This window comes from Crotalus tigris, unplaced genomic scaffold, assembly GCF_016545835.1.
Source record: "Crotalus tigris isolate CLP2741 ecotype Arizona unplaced genomic scaffold, ASM1654583v1 scf7180000024117.2648584, whole genome shotgun sequence".
In the NCBI taxonomy this organism is placed as follows: domain Eukaryota; kingdom Metazoa; phylum Chordata; class Lepidosauria; order Squamata; family Viperidae; genus Crotalus; species Crotalus tigris.
In genome coordinates this window covers 1,836,940-1,860,413 of record NW_024100394.1, presented here as the reverse complement: position 1 = coordinate 1,860,413, position 23,474 = coordinate 1,836,940, and positions in this window count along the sequence as shown.

Genomic DNA, 23,474 nt, shown 5'->3' with positions numbered 1-23,474 from the left:
CTGACTCAATCTTGAACTCTCTCAGGATCGAACTCCAGGCTGTGAGCAGACTTTGCTTGCAATACTTCACTTTAACCATTACTGTACTTTAACCATGGTGCCACCAGGGCTTCTAATGACCATCATTTGATATAGCATGACCAATAACTGGTTCCCTCTAGTTCGGGCATGTCAAACTGCCAGCTGGATGCGTCATGCCAAAACATGCCCACCCCATTGCCAGCAATGGGGAAAAAGTCCCGATACGTCATGCAAGGTCATGTGACGTTGTGAGTTTGACATGCCTGCTAGTTGAATCTGTGACATTCTGCAGACTCCAATTCAATACTTTTTCATTCCTAAAATCCCTAGTTCAGTATCAACTAATACCAGTCTGAGTTGCTGGTGTTGGGCTATATAGGTCAAAGTTTTATTTCCAAAGGAGGAAAATTCTATTATTGCAGGATCCAATCTGGGTCGGTCATTCATGTTGGAGCCCATCTTCAGGGAACTTCTGTTTACTAGAGTGTGTGCTGTTCTGTGTGTGGAAAAACACCATACATGGAACAGCACACACTCTGCTAAAGAGAAGTTCTCTGAAGATGGGCTCCGGCACCAGTCTGAAAGCTCAGAATACAAAACCTTGGGTCCCAATGACTGACCCAGATTGGATCCAGCAACATTATCCTGGGACACGTATATTCGCCTTCCTTCATGATATTTACTATGTATTAAGAAAATTTATATGGCCACCCAACTCTTGATGTTTTCATCCATATTCCAGTCAGCATAAAAATACCCAAGCAGCGCATTTTTTCTTGCTTATCTTGCAGGATAAATGATTAGATGGTCAATTTTTTCTAAACTGATGCAATCTCCTGGAAGAGAAACAAGAGCCAAGAGGATGTTTTTTGCCTGAAATCTCTGAAACTGTTGTCTGCAATAGCTGTGATTTCCTGCCTACGTTTTTCTGGATTATTTTCATAGAACTCTGTTGTAAAGATTGGCACAATCCATATGATTACAGTTATCAAGAGATATTGTAATTCAGATGGAATAGTGCAAAGCTATGCACTGCAGCGAGAAATGCAAGTCAGCCCCCGCCAAAAAAACCCCAATGTTATTAAATGCTTCTAATGAACTGGCATCGTTTATCTGAAGCCTGAAAAAGAAAGACTTTTAATCAATGAAAAAACAAAAGGTTTAAAAGGGCAACATAACTGGCTGGTTCCCTCATAAATCACCTTTTCATTTCCAATTTGTTATAAAGCAGGCATGAAACATTTAACACTGATAATTTGGAAAGTATAATAATCTTTTTTAAGATTACATCTAAGAAATATCAGACAGGCTCAAAGTTTCTGGTGTTCAAGGCTGAAGCGCTACTTCCACTCATGAAAGGAGAGCATTTTAAAGGTCAGTAGCAGAATATTATCAGACTATTCTGATGAGAAAAAAAAAAAGATCTATCATTTCTTGAATGGAAAAGGTGTGCTCTCCCAGAAACCAAATGCTAACTTTTTGAAGAAATTTACACCAAAGTGGCCCCAGATTGGGAAGATAGTTTGGTTTCAATGATTAATGGAGTCTGGAATTTTGCTTTCTTAGCAATGAAAAACAGAAAAGGGTAGAAAGTGGGATGTATATAAGAACAAATATAAGGCCAAAAAAAAAAAAAAAGGCTTGTCTGAGGCCAGTTCATATCTGTACTTGTGGAGGAATGAGATCTGGTTTGCCAAGAAGGACAGATTGCACCACAGAAGGCAAAGAAGCAGGAGAGCTTGGAAACTTTGGTTGGCAGGAAGAGGTTAAAAGGGCTCCTCCCTAGCGATTCCCAGAGTATATCTGTAGTTGTGCAAATAGTTGCTCTAATCTGGCAAGATTCTGTCTGTAAGTGAAGAATGATAAATGAAAGCACTCATAAGTAATTCCACACATCTTTCTTGGCACTTAGGACCTGTCATTACTTTAGCCAAGAAAACATATCCCATGGTCCCTCACCATTTGCATATTGGTTTGAAATGGTATAGGGTTTCCTGCTTGAGCAGGGGGTTAGACTAAAAGACCTCCAGGGTCCCTTTCAACTCTTTTATTCTGTATGTATCCAAAAAGATAGCATTATTGATGATTTAGAAAGTTACTGAGATATCAAGAAGAGCCAGAATAGTCACAATATCTATCAGAAGAATTACCATTATATCTCATATATAAAATATGCTTTTATACATTATAACTTACCACAGTTATTTAGGACAGTAAATGTCCTACCACAGCTTACAAGCAATATAAAAAAAGGATTCCCTGAATACTATTAAAAAACAAAGAAAAATACTTTTATGGTCCTTCACAGGGAACAGTGGTGCTAATGGTCCTGTGGTGAGGAGGAAAGGTTGAACTATTGATTCAGCATAGAACGGGAGTATCCATTTTAGTTGCTTCATCTCATTAGCAGCATGTATTTACTCATTGCCCTTCCCCCTAATGCCTATGTCAGGGATAAATAAAAAAAAAAATTTCCCAAACTTCCCCCCACCCAAACACTAGGACAAAACAACAAAAAATGTCCACCCATTTTTAAATCATTGCCCCACTTACTGTTTCCTCAGGCTCCTATTTTTTGTATAACCTCAGGCATCCATGCACTTGCTATATCTTTTCCCCAAGAATTACCAACATTCATCTTGCATTTTTGCATCTTATTTTCCCTTCCTGAGGGAGAACTTAAGATTTCTCTCTCTCTTGTTTTTTTTTTTTATCTAATCCATTTCTGTGATCAAATGCCAGGATATTAACATTTTGTAATACTGCGACTCTGATAATACATTAATTTGTCTAATTTTTCTCCATGAATGTATATGTCAGCTTGTCCAGACAGAGGGTATGGCACTGACCAAGATACAGGATTGCAAATCTAGATTAACATCAGATTTTGGTCCTGGAGTAAGGTCTTTCCTTAGACCATGGTTCCCCAAAGTGATCAGTATCAACCACAAGGGTCAATGGAGGGACTGACTGCTCTTGAGCACTGCACCTATTATACTTCTTGCACAATGGTGTGGCCTCACAAGAGGAGGCCAGCCTGCTTAGACTGCACAGAGTGACCACAAATACTTAGAACTGGGACTCAGCACGACAGTTTGCCTACCTACCCCCAAGAACAAAGGTTGGGAGGAATACCCTTGGAAGAAGGGTAAAACCCTGAGTCTAGCTGGGTCATCTTGGGCATTGCCAAGGGAGAGATGGATCATTAACATGAATCACTACTGCAGGACAAAAGCTGTTGGAAAAGAGCCTCATCCATACCCAGCTCAGCACCAGCAGCCCAGAGAATGCTGCTTGATGATGTTGATCATGAAGATGTTATCCATTCAATTGATTCCAAGTCTTGGTGATTCTATGGGTCCACACCTTGCACTATTTCTTTGAGTTTTTCTGGTGCTCTGGCTGGTTTCAGCTTTGATGATGTCCAGCAACTGTGTTCTTGGGTGGCCTGTTTTTCTTCAACCCCTAACTCTCCCAAACGTGATTGCTTTCTCCAGTGAATTTCCCCCACATAGCATGGCCCAAATAAGTGAGATGCAGTTTTGTGATTTTCTCTTCCAGTGATATGTTTGGTGTTATATGCTGCAATACTTGCTTGTTAGTCACCTTTATGACATCCTCCCCTCTGCAATTTTCCTTGTGACCCATGGGGGGGGGGTCATAATTCACAGTTTGAGAACATCTCGTCTAAGGCAACATTTTGGTGGTCTGGAGCCACTCAGTATTTTTTTTCCTCTTTTTTTTTTCTTTTTCCATGAAGGGACAGCTACAGGAAGGGGACAATGATGGACAAAGAGTGAAGCAGTGTCATACACTTTTTAGTCTAATGGTTAAGGCACCAGGCTAGAAAACCAGGAGACTGAGAATTTTAATCCTGCCAGCTGGGTGACTTTGGGCCCGTCACTCTCTCTCAGCCTCTCCCACCTCACAGGGTTGTAATTGTGGGGAAAATAGGAGGAGGAAATAGTATATTCACTGTCTTGACTTATCCATAAAGAAATACTGTAAAGCCTGGGTATAAATCTAACAAATAAATAAATCTCCCCCCCTATTGGGAATAAATGAGGTCTTTCTCTTTCTCTGATATTAAGCCTCAAATTTCCAAAGAGCAAAACATTTCAATCTAACATTTTACCCAAAAACTGGATTTAAAATAAGTTTAGTTTATGGAAGTAAAATGGACCTTCATCCTTGCTGCAGCATGAAATATGAATCATACACTTCTGCATCATGCTTTGTAACTGAGGGTAATGTGTGACTCAATTTTTGGAGGTTTATTTAAATTTGTTTAATAAATCATTTAATTTATTTAATAATCATAAATCACTACTTAGTTTGATGTTTGATGTTTGAAAACAACCTAAAGTTAGAATGTAATAAAAGGAATCCATTTCTCCATCATACCATTGAAATACTAATAAAACTATAACACTAATTCTGAAAATGTAAAAAGAAATTAAGAATAGAACCCAAAGTTATCCTTTGAAAATGGGGCATCAAAAATTCAGTAAATCAAGAGTAGGAGGGGAGGAGAGAAAGAGGAGGGAAGTAGGGAATGTTTTAAGAAAGGGTAGACGCAGCCTGGGGGGAATGGGCGGGTCGCACCAATGGTTATGAATTTATCTTATTTTAAAATTGTATTGTATTTTTATAATGTTTAAATGGAAAAAATAAAAATTTTCAATAATAAAAAATTCAGTAAATCAGTCACAGCATTGCCTGGAAGAACAGACTGGTAAAACATAAATTATCTAATTTTTCTCCATGCGCTAACCAGTGGCTCTCTGGTTTTTTTTTTTTTTTTTGGTTTTTTTTTTAAGGCTTGCAATCTGTATGCAACTGTCCTTTGGATGTTCAGTTAACCTCCATTGGTTCCATTTCTAAGACTTTAAACTCAGTAGCTCACACAGTAAATTTGGAGATTCATCACACAATTGTAACTATTACCTACTTCTGTTTTTTTGGCAAGATAGTCCAAACAGGAAGCGTGACCAGATGAGTTAATTCTGCTTTATTGTAAGATTACATTATCAAATTGTTAATGTACACTGAAAATACATTTCTTCCCCAACCCCTTTACAGGCCAGGAAACTAGGGATGGTTCCTTCTGAGATGCTTGCCTGTTCTCCATCCCTTCTATGGGCTAAGTTGCCTTTTATCTGACTGTTTACCTGGCTGTAGCTCTTCTACCTGTCTTCCAAGGCCATTCCCACATACCATTAAGAGCTGTGGCAGCTCAGTGGTTAGAATGCAGTATATTGTAGGCAAACTCTGCCCACAGCCAGGAGTTCAATCCTGACTGGATCCAGAATGAGTCACCCTTGTATCCTTCCAAGGTCTGTAAAATGAGGAGCCAGATTGCTGGGGGGGGGGGATATGCTGATTCTGTAAACTGCTTAAAGAGTGCTATTGAGCACTATGGAGTGGTATATAAGTCTAACTTCTATTACTATTACAACTTCCATCCCTAAAAGTACATAAGTTGCAGCATTTGATTGAAGACATATCCATGCATGTTTTGTAACTTTTCTGTCTTCCCCTCATGTGGACACCCATCTCTAAATCACTCTCCAATTACAAAGTGCAGGATCTACATTAATTGCTAAATTATCTAATCAGATGTGTTCTTCTATACAATTATTTTTACCCAAAGATAATAAAATGACTGTGAAGCTTCTTTTTCCCATTTGATTCTCAGGAAGCCTAGTTTTATTCCCCAAGGCACTTTCATTATGCTTTTGGAACAGAATGTAAAATTACACATTGGGGTGGGGGAGTGGAATAAGAATCTTTATGATTACCTTTAAAAGACTCCATTTCTTGATGGTTCCTTATCATGCAAATAGGGAAAGACAATACAAACTTCAAAGAGAGGTCTGATGAAAAAAAAGTCTATTTAATAAATTTATCTCAATCGGAGTTTCCTTCATTTTAGCTAAGCTGCTTGATATCCTGCCGATATTCTCATTGAATTATAGATATGCAAGACAGAGATATTTTTTAGAAACCTAAAATGAACTTCAACTAAGTATGGGCCAATGTAACAAAGTTGGGATAACAATATCCTTCTTAAAAGGAATATGAATCAAAAGAAAGTGAACACATGCCCATATATAGCCTTGAAAAGATGACTGGAAAGTGACAGAAAAAATATGGAAAATGAACATCTCATATTTTAAATACAATACAAAGGCAAAAGTAAATAGGCCAGTCATATCTAGAATATAAAAATATAACAATATCAAAAATACTTGCTTTCTCTGAAAATAAGGAGGAAGAAGAAATTCAACCAAGTATTAGCAATTTTTATACCTTTTAAAACAATCTTATAATATAGGTAGTACTTGACTTACGACCACAATTGAGTCCAAAATGTATGTTGCTAAGCGAGGCAGTTATCAAGTAATTTGTAGCTCATTTTACAACCTTTTTTTTGCTAAAGTTCTTAAGTGAATCATTGCAGTTGTTAATTGAATCTTGCAGTTATTCAGTGAATGTGGCTTCCCCCACTGATTTTGCTTGTCGGAAGTGAGCTGGGAAGGTTACAAATGGAGATCACCTGACATTTATGACAGTGAAACTGTCATAAATACATGTCAGTTTCCAAGCACCTGAATTTTGATCATGTGACCATGGGTATGCTGCTATGGTCGTAAGTGCGAAAACTGGTCACAACTTTGAAATAATAGAAAATACTTGTAGCTCGGGTTTTAGATTTTGGCTGTGGTTTGTTCTCCAAGCTTGTTTCAGTATAATTTCTGAATGTTTCGTTACTGAACATCAGCAGGATTTTCTTGTCCTATTCTCCTTAGTTTATAAATGTTCTGTGTGCCAGTGTGGTCAGTTGGTCGTGTGATTGTTTATTTGCTTGAAGCTATATTTGAATTCTGAACAGCTGATTGGTTCTCCCATTGATTGGCAGTTCAAATGGTCTCTTCCTGGAGTTGCTTTCTGGAACTCTACCGTTGAGCTGATACACACACTGAGCTTACTCTAGTTGCTATGTTGCAGACACTTGTCCTACTGCCTAAATCTTTCTACTTCAAGAACCGTCCCAGTTTTCCTGTTTCAGTGCTTGCTTTTCACTTTTTCATGGCTTATTTGAGTTGGGTAACCTTCCCAGTCGGCTTCCAATTTTTAGGCCTTTAGCCGAGGCATAAGAAATTATTTCTTTTTATTCTATGGCTAGAAAGTTGGTTCAGGACCTGGTCAACAAAAAGATAAAGTTAAATTACTTAAAATTTAAATTATAATTATTCTAAGATTAGATTGTTATATATTTGAACTTTATTTATTTAAATGGCAGTTCCATGGATTTTTTTTCCAGAACTGACCATAATCCTTCCCAAAGCTATAAAAGTAAAATTAATGTCATTGCTCTGTCACTCACATAAACATCTAAATTTATTTTGGTATGTCATCACAGGTGGACCTTGATTTACAACAGTTCATTTAGTGACTGTTCAAAGTTACAACGGCACTGAAAAAAGTGACATGACTGTTTTTTACAATGAGCATTGAAGCATCCTCATGGTCATGTGATCTAAATTCAGAGGCTTGGCAACAGGCTCATATTTATCAAAGCTGCTGTGTCCTAGGGTCATGTGAGCACCTTCTGTGACCTTCTGGCAAGCAAAGTCAATGGGGAAGCCAGATTCACTTAACAACCGTGTTACTAACTTGACAACTGCAGTGATTCAGTTTCAGATTCAGTCTAAAGGAGGCAAAATTCACTTAACAAATGTTTCATTTAGCAACAGAAATTTTGGGTTAAATTGTGGTCATAAGTTGAGGACTACCTATATAAATATGTACTCTATATCAGTGCTACCCTACCTGAGCTGCAAAATCTAGACAAAATCTAGATGGCACCAGATCATTAGGAATCTTCTATATCTCGCTGCTGCCATCTAGTTATTACTAAGATTTTTATAGATTATGGTAATCCTAATTGTTAAACCTAAAGATAATGCAATGTTGCTTAAAAATTTGAATGGATGAAGACAATATTTAAGCTAGAATGAACTCTACCATCTGTTTGTAGTTCATCTTCCTGTGTAAATCCTATACTGGAAATTAGAATCTCCAGAATTCCAGAGGTTGCTCAGTTATAAGTTATCAGCCCTTGTGCACCATGTCCATCGAGAAGAGCTTCTAAGGGTTCCATTTCAGAAAGATCTAGAATGCCACAAGTTTTCCATTTCTGTGTTATAGAAGAGGTAATACTTCAGTCCATTGAGAGAGATGTAATTATTCTTTGTTGTTTAGACACTTGATCACTAAACCGTGAACAGCTGGTGGTGCATAACCATCATCCTCATTTGAAATCGTAGCACTGTTTCTCCTACTTTTTAAAAAAAATCCATGCTCATTGCATTTTCTGCCACAGCCATATTCCTTTAGCTGTTAAAATTGCTAAATAAAAACTGGAAGGAATTGTACCCCCATCTGAAATCATTATCATGGTTATGCATCACCAGCTGCTTAGAGTTAAGTGATTTATGTTCTAATTGGAACAGCATAATTATCTCTTCCCACATAAAAAGTATAGAATTCCCTCCCCCCATTCTTCTTTTTTGCCATATCTATTATCGGTTATATGTTTCAGGATTAATGTAGCAATTTACCAATGGCAAATATATTGATCGTAGGAACATAAATATCATTAGGATGGTTTTATATTGGGATACCCTCTTCTGAATAATTATATAGTACATCCCACCGAGAAAGGCAATGTAAATCCCATATGTATTGTTCCCAGGAAAAACTACAAGGAGTTTCTGCATAGTTTCCTAAGGGTTTTTTTTTTAACTGAATCCCATGAAACTTGATAAGATTTTCCTCTGAGTAAACATGCTTGAGACTTCCGAATTGCTTTTAAAGATTATAGAACTTTCTTGCTGGGGAAGAAAACTTCATTTTGTGGCAATTGCTTTCTATCTTTCTATTTCTAATTTTGTCCCTCCTCGTGGTAAATAAAGTGAAACATGCCTGGAAGTTGGAATTCCTTTTTAAAATATTGGGTGTTAATTGTTGACATCCTATGGAAACATACAGTGAATATTGTTTTTTTTTTGCCTGCAATAGAACAATAAAGGCCAAGTTTAAAGGATTCTGTCATTTTACTCTTTACAGTCCTATTCTGATCCAAGCCTGAAATAAAACAACCAAAGTTATTTTTGCTTCTAAATATAGATGACTTACCCACTGTTCTTATGCATTTTGGCCTAAGTACTAATATTTCACCAGTGCATAATTTCCAATGGTCCAAACTGGGCTTTTGCAGAGACCAATTTGACTTAAACTGATTTGAAGGCCACATTGTCTGATTGCTGGGCTGAATCTTTCATTTAAAAACCCAAAGCTTTACTTGGCTCTAGTAAAAAAAAATCCACCTCTGACCTAAAGTTATTACTCTTTGGAGACGGATGTCTTTAATAGGACTTTGAACCACTTTTGAAAGCTCACACCATTGTTTTGGGATCTTCTAAAGCTTTTTTGGGCCTGCTGCTTTGTTCCACTGACTATATCATCAGAGATGTCTTCTAACCATGCACACACATGCTCAGAAGATCTCAAAAGGGCCTTGAAGCCAGCTATATCAAGCCTTTGACTATCTTTGGCTGCTTCCCAGCTTGAAGGAAGGGGAATTTAGAGGCAAATGTCATTTGCGAACAAAATAGAATATAATTCTTTATTGGCCAAGTGTGATTGGACACACAAGGAATTTGTCTCTGGTGCATCAGCTCTCTGTGTACATACAAGCAACAAGTGCTTCACTGAATTATTTTACCATCTTAAGATAACAAAAAAAAAAAAAAATGCCAAAAGGATTCCATTGCAATAACATGGGGGCTAGTGAACAAGTAGTATCTTAATAGCCATTTTTTAATAAGAAATACATGGATGCATCCAAAAGAAGATATTTTAGGGGAAACTGCATACAGTTAAATGCATTTCTCTGCACCCCCAAGACAAAACTGTGATATGTCTGGAGCAAGGGAGGAGAGTCACCTAAATGTTCCTCACCATCGTTAACAGAGGGCCTAAACCCCATAAGTTTGTTTCTCCTCAATTCCTCAACATCCCTTCCCTGGCTGAGGAAAGGAGAAAGAAGAAGTGAGCATTGGAGCTGCTGCAGTTTAAGGAGAGATATATTATGTAATTAATGAAGTAGTGTTGCATATTGAACAGTACAGTTCAATTGTCAAGATGATGGACCAAAGCAGAGGAAACTCAGCTTGAGGTTCACTCTCAGTCACGGACACTTGCTGAATAAATTTGGATGCATCTAATTTTCTCAGTGCAGCCTACCTCTCAAGAGGACTATTGTTGGGATAAGATGAAGGAAGATGCTCAGCGGGTTTCTTGAACTTTAGAGGGAAAAGCAACAAGGTTGTGAGGGAGAGGAAAAGGAAAAGCAGCAACAACAAAAAATAGCAAATATGGAACTTCCAGGTTAACCCCCACACACACACAAACACACCAATATTGGATGGAATGAATGATTAAGGGAAAAACTGGGGCTTGTATTATCTACCTATTTTTGTCTCCACATTTTTTGTTCACTTCTGGCTTTCCTAGGCATAATACAAATCAGATTTTCCAAGTCTTAACTGGATTTTGACTGACGGTCAAATCCCAATTTGAAGTGGCCTCTGTCTTTCTGGTACAAAGCAGTTTTCCTTCCAAAAATGTCTAGGATGGCATCTACAGCTGTTTGGGGCATTTCATGTGGTTCAGTGCCAAAAAAGCAGGTGTTGAAAAAATTAAAAAGCAAATCTTCACTGCTTTGCCTTTCAGTTTTCCATATATGTAAAATGTCAGATTGAGGGGAAAAAGAGTGGAATGACTGACAGGGGAAAAGATCATTTTAACAAGCATCTCTATAATCAAAAGCTACATAAATTAAAGGTGAAAAATTATCATTTATTATTTCCTTTGGGAAGCATCACGTCCAGGTCCATATCCCAATTAGAGGACAGCGTGCACCAGTTTTGAAAGCTAGTAACCTCAGAGAGGTCTTAACTCTGAGAAGCCATCAAGAATTTGGCTATTCTTAGTCTTCACTGTCACTCAGCTGAAACTGCATCATTCTTAGTAAATTGCCCTCACAGCTGAAATACTATAAGGTCATCTAGGTGGAACCTCTGTGAATTAAAAACCATTTGATGTAGTCGGGCTGGTATTATTGAAAATAACCTTGTGCACCAGTTTCAAAAGGTTTTCTAATTTTAACTGGATTGCCTTCCTCAGGCTTCTCCAGCTTGCCATTCCGATTCTAAAGATCGCTGAACTTCAGTGACAACACCAGAGCCGGCCGCAAAGATTTCCCAATTACAAAAATTAAATTACCCATGTGATTTCCTAATGCTACAGTCATACTTTTGTTTTCACCTATTAGTCAAGCTTGTGTACAGTTTTAGCTTGTATTACCCTGATTGTGGAGGAAATTGTCCAGAGAAAACTAGAAATTTTACAAGCAATTTCAAATACAAATCTAGGGAAATAACCCCTCCCTCCCATTTCCGTACTGCTCAATGTGCTGGAGGAAGTTATGAGTAGAGAACAATCTTTAAGATTACTTATGCTCCAAAAGGAACTTTATTTTCCTTAAATGGCTGAAGTTGAAATAATTCTATTAATGAAAATGGAAATATAGAGGTAATGCACCAACCTTTTTACTACAGATCTGCTTTTTTCAAAATATTTTATAGGTAGTCCTCAATTTATGGCCAGATGTTTTATGACAATTCAAGGTTACAATGGTCACAGAATAGGTGCTTTATGGTCTGTAAAGCACCCCTGACCATCATAAATGGTCACATCGCACCCCCAACATGGTCAGGTGACCACACGTTGAGTGGATCAGCTTTACAACTGGTTGTGGCATTTGGAGGTCATATGAATGCAATTATCAATGGGGGTTTTTTTTGCTGGTTTTTGGCTTTTTTTTTTGCTGGAAATGAATGGGTCTGCTTAATGACTGTGGTGTTCCCTTAAACACTGCTATATTCATTTAATAACCACTGGATTCACTTAATGGAAAATTATTTCCAAGCACCTGGGTTCCTTAACTTGTGACTATAATGACTTATGACTGTATTTCAAGTCCCAATTATGGGAGGGAGGGAGGGAGGGAGGGAGGGAGGGACAGGCAATGGCTGGGAATTAGAGAACAGAAGTCTCAAAGGTACTTTTTTCAAAATGCAACTGGATATGTTTTTTCCTTGAGGAAGAATAAAAGCCTGTTTTAAAGTAACTTCAAATATTTGAAGCATGATTCTACTTTAGCCAAGGGAAATCATCAAAACAATTAAAAAACGAAAATTAAAATATTTCGGACATGTGATGCGACACCCAGAAAAATATGGCATACTCCATTTAATCCTCCAGGGGAAGATTAAAGACAAATGAGGTCCAGGCAGAAGAAGAATATTGTGACTTCAAAATCTAAGGGATTGGTTTAGACAAAATTCAGCAGCACTTTTTCATGTGGCTGCTGATAAAAACAGGATCGCCAACATGATTGCCAACGTCCGATAACGGATATGGCACAAGAAGAAGAAGAAATAATAAATAAATTTTACAACTGGAATTACTTTTCCAAATATTTTCTTCCTGACATTTAATTATGATAGCCTTAAAAAAAGTCCTTTAAAAAAGTGCCTATTTTTCCCATTCTTGAAAATGTTATTTCTGTGTGAATGAAAAGCTTATTAATATTTTATCCTTGCTGAACTGAAGAAAAACTATGTGTTTTTCCTCTTATTCTAAAGCACAACAAATTTGTTATTTTATTGGTCTTTCATTGTTTTACTAGTATGTTCAAGAATAAGTTGGAACAGATGCTACTTGCAGAGAAAAGCATATTTATAACAAAAGCTAATTATATCATTTGCTCTGCTGGTGGTTCAAAATTGCTTTTGAATTTAGAGTTTTAATTGAACCAAGAGCATTGATTCAAACTTGTAAAGATATGATAAAAATAAGAGTGAAATTGTATTTCACAAACTGACAATAGTGACCTACAATATATAAAGAAACAAAAGCTAATTGAGAATACAATTATGAGTTTTGGACAAACTCTAAAAGAATTAAGTCCACTCTCAGCAATAGAAACTCACTGGATCAAAATATCTGCCACAATAAACCTACCTCACAAGGTTGCTGTGAAGAAAAAAAAATGGAGGAGGAAGTACTTTCCCTATGAGGAAAAATTAGATATAAAATTATATTTATTTTTATTTGTTTAATTTTTATTCTGCCTTCATTAGTTTTATAAATAACTCAAGACAGCAAACATACTTAATACTCCTCTCTCCTATTTTCCTCACAACAACAACCCTGTGAGGTGGGCTGGACTGAGAGAGAGGGACTGGCCCAAAGTCTCGCAGCCAGCTTTCATAGCTAAGGAAGGGCTAGAACCCACTGTCTGCTGGATCACTTGTTCCTCACTGACCTCAATGAACATGTTTGTTAAAAAACAGGATTATTTTGCCTGTCGGCTGAATTCGTTTTCTTAAACTATGCTACTAATCTGATTTGAAGGAGCTGTTGCTTAGAATGCTAGCAACAAATTAAACTTTAATTCAAAAGGTCACAGATCTTTCTCTTTCTGTCTTTAGATGTCCTTTTGGATGAATGTTTTTACCCCAGATCAGTGTTTCTCAACCTTGGGAACTTTACGTTGTGTGGACTTCAACTTCCAGAATTCCCCAGCCAGGATGGGAAAGTTTCTGTACAGAAACATGTGTCATACCTGACTAGGGAATTCTGGAAGTTGAAGTCCAGATGTCCTCGCTGTCTGAACGTAACCATTTGGCTTTAGTATGTATGTATGTATGTATGTATGTATGAATGTATGTATGTATGTACAGTATCACATTTCTATACCGCATATCACACTTTGCATGCTAAGTATTTTTAAGCTATATCATACTTCTAAAAATTTCCTTTTTGTTTGAATTGGGAACAATTGGGAATGTTTTCTTCTAAGATCTAATACAGTATCCTAGAAATATAATTAATCCAAAGTATGCCTTGAATTTATATTTCAGAAACTGGTTGCATTCGATCATTTTATTGTAGTCCAGCATTGGGCTGCAATTTACAAGGGCCTATGTATATTGTTATATTACATTATAATCTGCGCATCAACGGTCTTACAAGGTACTTGTTAGGAATAATGGGGATTCATTTAAATTCAAACGATATAACTGTCTCAGGTTTTTATGTTATTTTTGAGATTATTTTTAATCCAATTTACAGGGTTGCCCCTCTGTCCAGCAAAACTCTCGGTGATCAACAAAATAAAAACATAGTCAAGTAGAAAACCTGAAAAACAGGTTGAAAAATCTCAAATTACAGATGTGGCCTCCATCCACATCAGAGCTCTGGTAAATAACATCTGAGTCCCAATCCCAAGAGAAGACTCAGGTTTTCATGGCCTTCCAAAAGGCCAGTAAGATTGGTGCTGTTTATAGTTCTGGTGGAAGGCGATTCCATAGGACAGGCATCATGATAGAGAAGAGATACTTGCTCATACCTTACCAGGTGACCCTGCTTCACCAAGGAGACTCCAAGTATCCCCGCTCTGCCAGATCTTATGGGCCATGCAGAAACTATCAGGATTCTACAGGTACAATGTTCCAATAAGGTTTCCTTTTTTAAAAAAACTCACATTTGCTGCCATTTGTAATGACAACTTAATATGCAGGTAAAGGTAAAGATTTCCCTGTCCAGTCATGTCTGACTCTAGGGCAGTGGTTCTCAACCTGTGGGTTGGGACCCCATTTGGGGTCGAACGACCATTTCACGGGGGTCGCCAAACAAGGCTGTCCACCATTTTTTCCCCCTTTTCTTTAGCCACGCCCCTGGCACCCAGTGATGTATAAGTGGTTGGTGGTCACCACAACATGGGGAACTGTATTATGGGGTCGCAGCATTAGAAAGGTTGAGAACCACTGCTCTAGGGAGTGGTGCTCATCTCCATTTCTTGGCCGAGGGAGCCAGCATTGTCCAAAGACATTTTCTGTGGTCATGTGGCTACCTTGACGATATGCTGAGATTCACGGAGTGCTGTTATCTTCCCATTGAAGTGGTACCCATTTATCTACTCGCATTTGCATGCTTTCAAGGGCTAGGTGGGCAGGAGCTGGAGCAAGGAACAGGAGCTCACCCCGTTGCGCAGCACTCAGGTCTCGAACCCGTGCTGTCAGTTTTACAGCTGACAAGCTCAGCCTCTTTAATTGCTAAGCCATTGAGCCCCTAAATGAATATGCACAGTTTTCTAAACAACTTTCTTTACGTACACAATTTTATTTCTAAAAATCCCTGAGCTAGAGTGCAATATCTTTATACAAGCAGTCTTCAACTTACAACCATTTGTTCAGTGACCGTTTAAAGTTACAACAGCTCTGAAAAAAAGTGACTTATGATCATTTTTCACACTTATGACCATTGCAGCATCCCCGTGGTCACGTGATCAAAATTTAGGCACTTGACAACTGGCCTGTATTTATAATATTTGCAGTGTCTTGGTGTCATGTGATCAGCTGTTGTGACCCTCTGGCAAGCAAGTTAATAGAGATGCCAGATGCACTTAACAACCTGTTACAAATTTAACTGCACTGATTCATTTAACAGCTATGGCAAGAAAGCTTGCAAAATGGGGCAAAACTCACTTAATTGTCTCGCTTAGCAGCAGAAATTGTGGGCTTAGTTGTGGTCATAAGTCAAGGACTGCATGTAAAACTGACCATTTTTTAAAGTATTTCAGATAAATGTGTGAATTTGGTGTACGGTTTGCTGTAGTTGTTTTGCATTCCGAAGTATATGTTATTTCTTTAGATACTCTCATTCTATATCCTTATTTTTCGAATACAAGGAATAGCAGTTACTGGTAGGCTTATTCATTTTTTAACAAGTGAAGGCGAATATACATGTCCCAGGATAATGTTGCAGCATCCAATCTAGATAGGTCACCAGGACCAGAGGTTTAGCCTTCCGAGCTTTTGGTCATCCTCAGGGAATTTCTCTCTAGCAGAGTGTGTGCTTTTGGCTATTTTGTTTGTGGATTTATATGTTGGTTTTTGTGTGTGGCTTTTTAGATGTTGATTAGGATGTTGATGGCTGACTAATAAGTCATTGGCTGTTGTTTTCTTGTGCTGCCAAGCCCTCACCTCCTAAGTAATTAATAATCTGTGGTAAATCAGCACTCCTGTTGACTGACAAGGGGCATGTTTCCTAGGCTTCAATCACTTTCTCAGCTATTTTTGTGTCTGCTCATCCGACAATCTGCAAAATTGAATGCATGTCCTTGTTTATTGCAATATGAAGGTACCCATGAGTTTGGGTCTCTTCATCTGATTGCTCGCTTGTGTTCTTATTCATTTTTGCTGTGATAGAATCTATTTTGGTGTATCATTCAAATTCACTCCCTCTGAAAGCTATCAGATTTTTTTTTTTACATCCCCATCTTAAAATATGCCATGTCTCTTCAACCTTCAAATAATTAACCTACCCAGCCTGCATTATAGACTATAGTGGCATCCATAAATCTGGTTTCTTTTATATTTACTTGACAAATGCTTTCACTGTTGTCACCGTGCAATGACATTTGATGTGCTTTCTAATGAAAAACAGTCCTGTTCATTCATTTTGAAGAGGTTGTAGATAGTATGTATAAGACATTTTTTTAAAGAGTTCTAAATTGTAAATATTGTCTCATTTGTTCTCTGATCACCTTATTGACACAACGACATTTATATGGAAATAAAGGATTAGCTTTAGAGATAGTCAGGCTGCCTCTCTGTTTATATTTTTGCATAAGTATTTAATACAGTTCTTTGAAAACCCTGTTTCTTTGTGTCCGTTTCATAATAAGTTCTTTGCAGAAAGATCACACGGCTTTGTGTGTTTGAGGTTTGGTTTGGTTGAATTAAAATATGTGATTGAAATATTTTCTACACTGAATTTATGATATAATTGATAGTATTCTAAAATGGCGATGCCTTGCTTGGCTGCATCAGCTTCAGCCCTAAAGAGTGTTGGGGTTTTGGAGTTGAAAGTGCCATCTGGTTTGAGTGATTCTTTGAGAATTGTGACAAGAAAATGTAATTGTATTATCAGACTGTTATATGACCATCAATTTATATAGGGCTTGGTGGTATTTAGCAAGAGAGGAATTGTTGATAAAGCTGTTCTGGAGAATCTGCATTGCTTCAGACTGCTTTGGTTGAAGGTGTCAGCAGCAGAAGTGTTGGTGGGTTGTGTAGAGGGTGTGAGATGGGCTGCAATCTCTGAAAGTGTTCAACATTTTGAGTGGTGGAAGCAGCAGGAAGCACTGGTTGTCTCCCTCCGGTGCTGAGTGTCTTCTGAGGTGGAGGCGATGTGATCAAGAGAGGAAACGAGGCAAATGCGGACAATTAGGCTAAAAGCTAATCTGTATAGAGTGTCACCACATCTGTTTTGTTTGCTAATGTCCTCCTTAAATCCTAAAATGGATTACGTGAAGCTAGACTTAATAACAAAGCAGCAGATGAGAAACTGCTGTATAATCATTGCAATGGAATTGGTTAAAGCATTCCATTCCAGATAGTGCTGTTAGCTTGAATGGACTTTCAACATTTCGACTTCTTTTCTTTTGAGAGCGAGCATTAGAATTTCATTTCTGAATGTGTGCCAGTGTGTTCACAGAAAATAATGATTTATCTATCTTGTCTTCTCTTGTCTCTTGTCTCTTGTTGCTTATCTCTTGTTTCTTATCTCTCATCTCTTGTCTCTCTTATCATCTCTGATCTCTGATCTCTTGTCTCTCGTCTCTCGTCTCTGGTCTCTCGTTTCTCGTCTCTCTTCTCTTAGCTCTTATCACTGCATCTTATCATCATTTTCAGACTAGCTTTCATGAGTGGTCAATGTTAGGAATCAAAAGAATCCCATAGTCACTGGATAACACCAAACAGAAACAGATTTTTGTAACACAGCTCCAGTCAATGTTGGCTTTAAATTAGAAGACAGATCAGGCAGTCAATTACTACAGCAAGCTAAAACTATCTGAAGAAAGATACTACATCACCCAAGGCATGACTGTAATCTGGGATTTTCATCCTCTGTTCAGTAGCAATAACAAGTGTTGACTGTGTTAAGTCATGCTGTGTTTAAAGTCCCAAAGTCCAACTGGTTGGCTGGAAAAGTCTTGTCAGATCTACAGGATTAGTATTTTGCTATTCATCACCTGGGTGGCTTAAGCTAGCAGAATACAAATCTATTGACTTCAAAGTAGAGTTTCATAGACAACCAAACAGGCAAGGCAATAAACAATGACAAAGAGAAATTGGATCTGACAACCGAGTGAGCAGAAAAAGGCAAAGCTACCATGAAGCAAATGATCATACTAATATACCAAGGTTACAATAGAGTGCTCAGAAGTGTTTAGAGGCTTAGCACTGGTCCACTGAACCCAGTTACAGAGGATATAAAATTTCAGGATGAAATAACTTAATTGCCCCCAATGGGAACCACTGGAGAATTTTAATAAGAATAGAACAGGTCTGTCAGAAGCCGAGCTATGGTGCAGTTAGTAATCTTGCCAAAGGTTGCACATCTGTGCCGTTGAAATGAGATGTTGCCTTTTCTTGGCATTAATAGCAGTAACAAAAAAAAAAGGGATTTCAAAAATACTTCTGTGCTGTTGAATTCCTTGACACCAGCAGACAATAAGATGACAAAATACTGGTTTCATTTCTCTCTGTCTTATAATGCCTGGATCATTAACTTCCTGAGACAGTTTTAATCAACTTTTTATTTCTGCTCTGCCATTAATTTGTAGACATTCTTTTTTATTATTTGGATGAATTTGCAAAAGAACAATAGGTTATCCCTCTTCTTATTATAATACACAACTCATAGACATGTGCTAAAAGAAACTTTGGATTTGGGTAGAATCAGACCTTGTTAGATTTATTGAGTATATTACAGTTTTACAGTGGTTCACTGGTTTTACAGTGAATCGGTTTAATATTTATTTATTTACTTATTTAAAATATTTATACGGCCACCCAACTCGGACAATATAACATTGGGCAGGGTGCAAAAGAAAAAAAAAGTCAAAATCAACAAATACTAAAAACAACAGATATCATTAAAGTCAAGTATACCATAAATGGTGAACACAGCTAAAATATACTCTAATTCCTAAAAATGGAGTCCCCATTCTGCCCAAAAGGCTGTGGGGTCAAGGCCAGCTATATGCTGTATCATGAGAAAATTGTTACAAAGGCCATGTTCTGCTACTTTAATTTAATAGATCTCGAAATGAACTAAGCAAGAACACAAATATCATCTGAGCACATTTTAGTCAACTCAATACAGGCAATATAGATAAAAAATTAAATCCTACAGCATTGATTATTAACTATGTGGTTTAATAATAGGTAAGGCCAGCCATCTGACTGAATTTGTTGAAAATTTAAGCTGTGATGTGATCTCTTTGCTAATGTTATCCTGGAAATTGGGGTCCCATATTGAAAGCAGGACTAGTTAAAACATTTTTATTAAGTTGGGGAGCCAAACTAGATGATTTTTTTTTCTTGGGATAAATTTGAAGCTCAGGATATGAAACTTCAAGAAACTTCCGGAGACTAAGCTGCAGGCCATGTCTATTTAAGGCAAGTAGGGAGCTAGAATTAATTTGTTGGATTGACCATTTGGGTTAGATCTGAAGGTCATTATATCTCTTTGGGAGGACTTTGGAAGAAAGTATAAAAAACTGTAGTGATACAGCTTTCTCTCGAGTCCAACCAAATAACATTGTCTTCTCAAATGAGTTATTTCAGATCCTGGAGAATTGTATCTGCCAGTTTCTTCTAAAAATTTAGATGCCTAAAGGAGTAATTCCAGAGCAGAATCCACCATTGCTGGATGGCAACATTCAAACGACAGTTTGAAGAAATTTGTCTTAATTTTTTTGGCCTATAGTTTCTTCTGAGCTATGCTTAAGGTCTTTAGTAAAAGAATTAGCAATTATTAGGGAGGAAATCTGTGTCTCTGTATCTATTATTTATTTTTCAAGTAGTCCTTGATTTATGACCAAAACTGAGCCCAAGATTTCTGTTGCTAAACAAAACAGTTAAGTGAGTTTTGCCCTGTTTTATGACAACTTTCTTGTCACAGTTGTTAAATGAATCACTGCAGTTACTAAGTTAGTAATACTGTTGTGTAGTGAGTCTGGCTTCCCCATTGACTTTGCATCTCAGAAGGGTCGAAAAATGTCATCACATGAACCCGGGACACTGCAACCATCATACATACATACCAAGTGTCCAAATTTTGATCATGCGACCACAGGAATGCCACAATGGTCATAAGTATGAAAAATGGTCATAAGTCACTTTTTTCAATGCTGTTGAAACTTTGAATGGTCTTTAAAGAAATGGTTGTAAGTTGAGACTACAGTTCTTTCACAACTGCTCCAAGTGACTACAGTTGTGGGGAATGCAAAAGGACAGAAATGTATCATTTGACAAGGGCATGGACTGGATTGTGAAGGCTTTGAATGCTGTACATATTCATTTAGCAATACATAGGTGGACACCATGGTTAAGAATTATTATGTCCTCCTGGGGGTCTTTATTTGGAAACAAAGTGCAACCCGACCCTTTCACAGTCCTATATTGGAAATGCATAAGAAACACACTTTCTATCTATCTATCAGGAAAGAAGATTTATCATAGAGAATAATAGCAGCCCTTTCTATTTCCTAGAATTATTGTAGGAGATAGGCTACAATAGGCTATTGTAGGAGATGACTAGGCTGAGCCCGAGGAAGGGGTCAAATGCATCATCAGTCATGAACTAGAACTCCCAGTTTCCTGGTTTCTGGGCCAGAATCTTCATCACTTCACCAAACTGTCTCTCTTATGCTAGTTTACCATTTTCCTTTGCAAAGACAAAGAAGAAAATGGTAATGAGGACTTGAAATCTTTGCTGTAATTTCTAAGATTTTTTTTCCCCTGTGAAGTTTTGTGTTCCTGTGTGTATCTTTGTGTGTGTCCATATTTCTAGAGTGAGGATAGGAGCCATCAGAAAACAATGAGCAGAACAACCTCAAAATACTTTTCTTTTCAAACTGTCTCTTCCCAATGGAGAAATCTAATCTAATAAACAATCTCTAATGATTAGGAAAAATGCGTCAGGAATAGATGGATAAATAAATGTATCCTGTTTATTTTATCCACCCTCTCTGGAATTAGAACTTCACTTGCCCCCTTTTATTCCAGAAAATAGGATAATTATTTAACTCCAGCCTAGCTGGGAGTTCTGAATTTTCTTAATTGTTTCTCTGAATTCTTAGCAGATCTTTGTTCACATTGAAAATAGACTGATATTATCTAGAAGTAGCTATGAAACTGTTTATAGATTTAAATATTTTAGAGATTTTTCATAATATTAGCAGTAGAAATAAAATCTTTTTTTTCAATTTGGCCATCCTATTTTTCTTTTATTGATTTACTGGTCTAAATTCTAAGGCACAAGTTACTATGGAAACACCACAAGAACCATTTGGCCTCTAATATTTCACTTTGCAAATGTGATGCTATAGGTTTAATGTGACATTCCACCCCATTAAAGGAGAGAAATTGAGTATTCAAAATAAGAGGGCCATCTCAGGGTTATTCTCAAATAGAATTAGCAGTTGGTGCAGAAGCTATTTAAAAAGGGTTAGTGGAAAATAGATTATTGCAAAAGCAAAAGAAAAGTGGTAAAGGCAGAGAGTATGCAAACTTAGAAAGTGAGGGTAGCTTAAGCAAGGCTAAAAAAAGTTTGGTTGGACTGAACTTGTGTAGGCTGACACATTTAGGTGCCAAGAAACCATTGTTGAGGAATAGAAGCCAAAGCATACATATTCACATTTTGGACAAGGAAGATTAATGGTTTGATAGAGGGTGAAGTAATCCACGTATCCCAAAGTGGAAAGTCCTCCCCTCCAGAGATATGGAGGCCTCAGAAACAACCTGTCCCCCATTTTTTATGCTGCTCTTGCATCAGTCCCAGGAAAATTAAGACCACTCCATGGGTTCTCCAGGGAAGCCACACTTCCCTCTAAGATAAAGGATTTAAGAGTTGAAACATTTACATCCTAGTGACTCTCTGTCTACTCACCTATGGAGCCTATCTAGATTTGATGAGAAATGAAAGCTCCCTGCAGGACGTACAGTGTATAGGGCCCCCTTAGCCAACTTGCTCAAGAAGCCATTTGGATAAGCAGCAAAACTTTTCAAACCTAAAAGGGAAAGATGTCCAGTTCCCATGACTCAACTTCTAGACAACTCTACCTGGATGACTGAGACTCTTCATCAACATCCATAAGATGTGAATACGGCTTGTGAATACAGGAATTCATTTTGAAAGTCAAGCTTGTCTTACTCATTACTGTTGACATTCAGAATTGAACAGTTCTTGATTAAAACACACAATTCGAGTGTACCACACTCCAGGTTCATGACATCGTATCAGACACCTTGAGCTTGGCACTATTCCCACTTGTATTTTATAGGAAAAGACTTCATTTTATAAGGCATAATAGCAATAGCATTTAGGCTTATATACTGCTTCACAGTGCTTTACAGCCCTCTCTAAGCGGTTTACAGAGTCAGCATTATTGCCCCCAACGATCCAGGTCCTCATTTTACTAATCTCAGAAGGATGGAAGGCTGAGTTAACCTTGAGCCAGTGGGAATAATAACATACTGCAGCTGTATTCCAGTACTGTTCCAGAGTTATTTAAAACAATTTAGCAGCAAACCACTGAGTGCAGCAAGCCTCTCTTTTTGAAAGAAATTTTCTTCCCATTATTTTTTTCCGCCATTTCCTTCCATCTTTATGGAAGGGTCCTCTTTTTCACCAAACCGATTAAACCATTCATGCTTTCCCTGAGACAGAGTTGGATTATTCCTACAGAGTGTGATCCTGTTATTTCATAAAATCTCTCAGGAACATTTATAATTATCAACCATGGTATCCTTCTGGAGAGGCTGAGGATTGAAGGTACTTTAACCTTACCTGTCTGGTTGATTCTCAGAAATAATTCTGAAGGATACATATTCAGTCCCTTGGCATTTATTCAATAAAAGAAAGGTTCTATTCAGTTCCTTAGGTTATATTAACATTTCCGTAGGTATGAGGCAATATGGATTATAAAGATTTGATTTCTCCTTTGAATTGAGTTCAAGCGAATATAACCAAGTCCCAAATTAGTGATGAACTGAATAAACCTAAGCTCACATGGAACCAAAGGAAGCAGTTTCATTTGCTTTATTTGCAATAATAGCTTCATTGCTAAAGTGCTCCTTGATCCATCATGGTCCCTGGAAATACAAAAAGTCTTTTTACCAACTATGATAGATAAAGAAGCTGTGATAGTCTGATCTCAGCTTCCCATCCTCCAATAG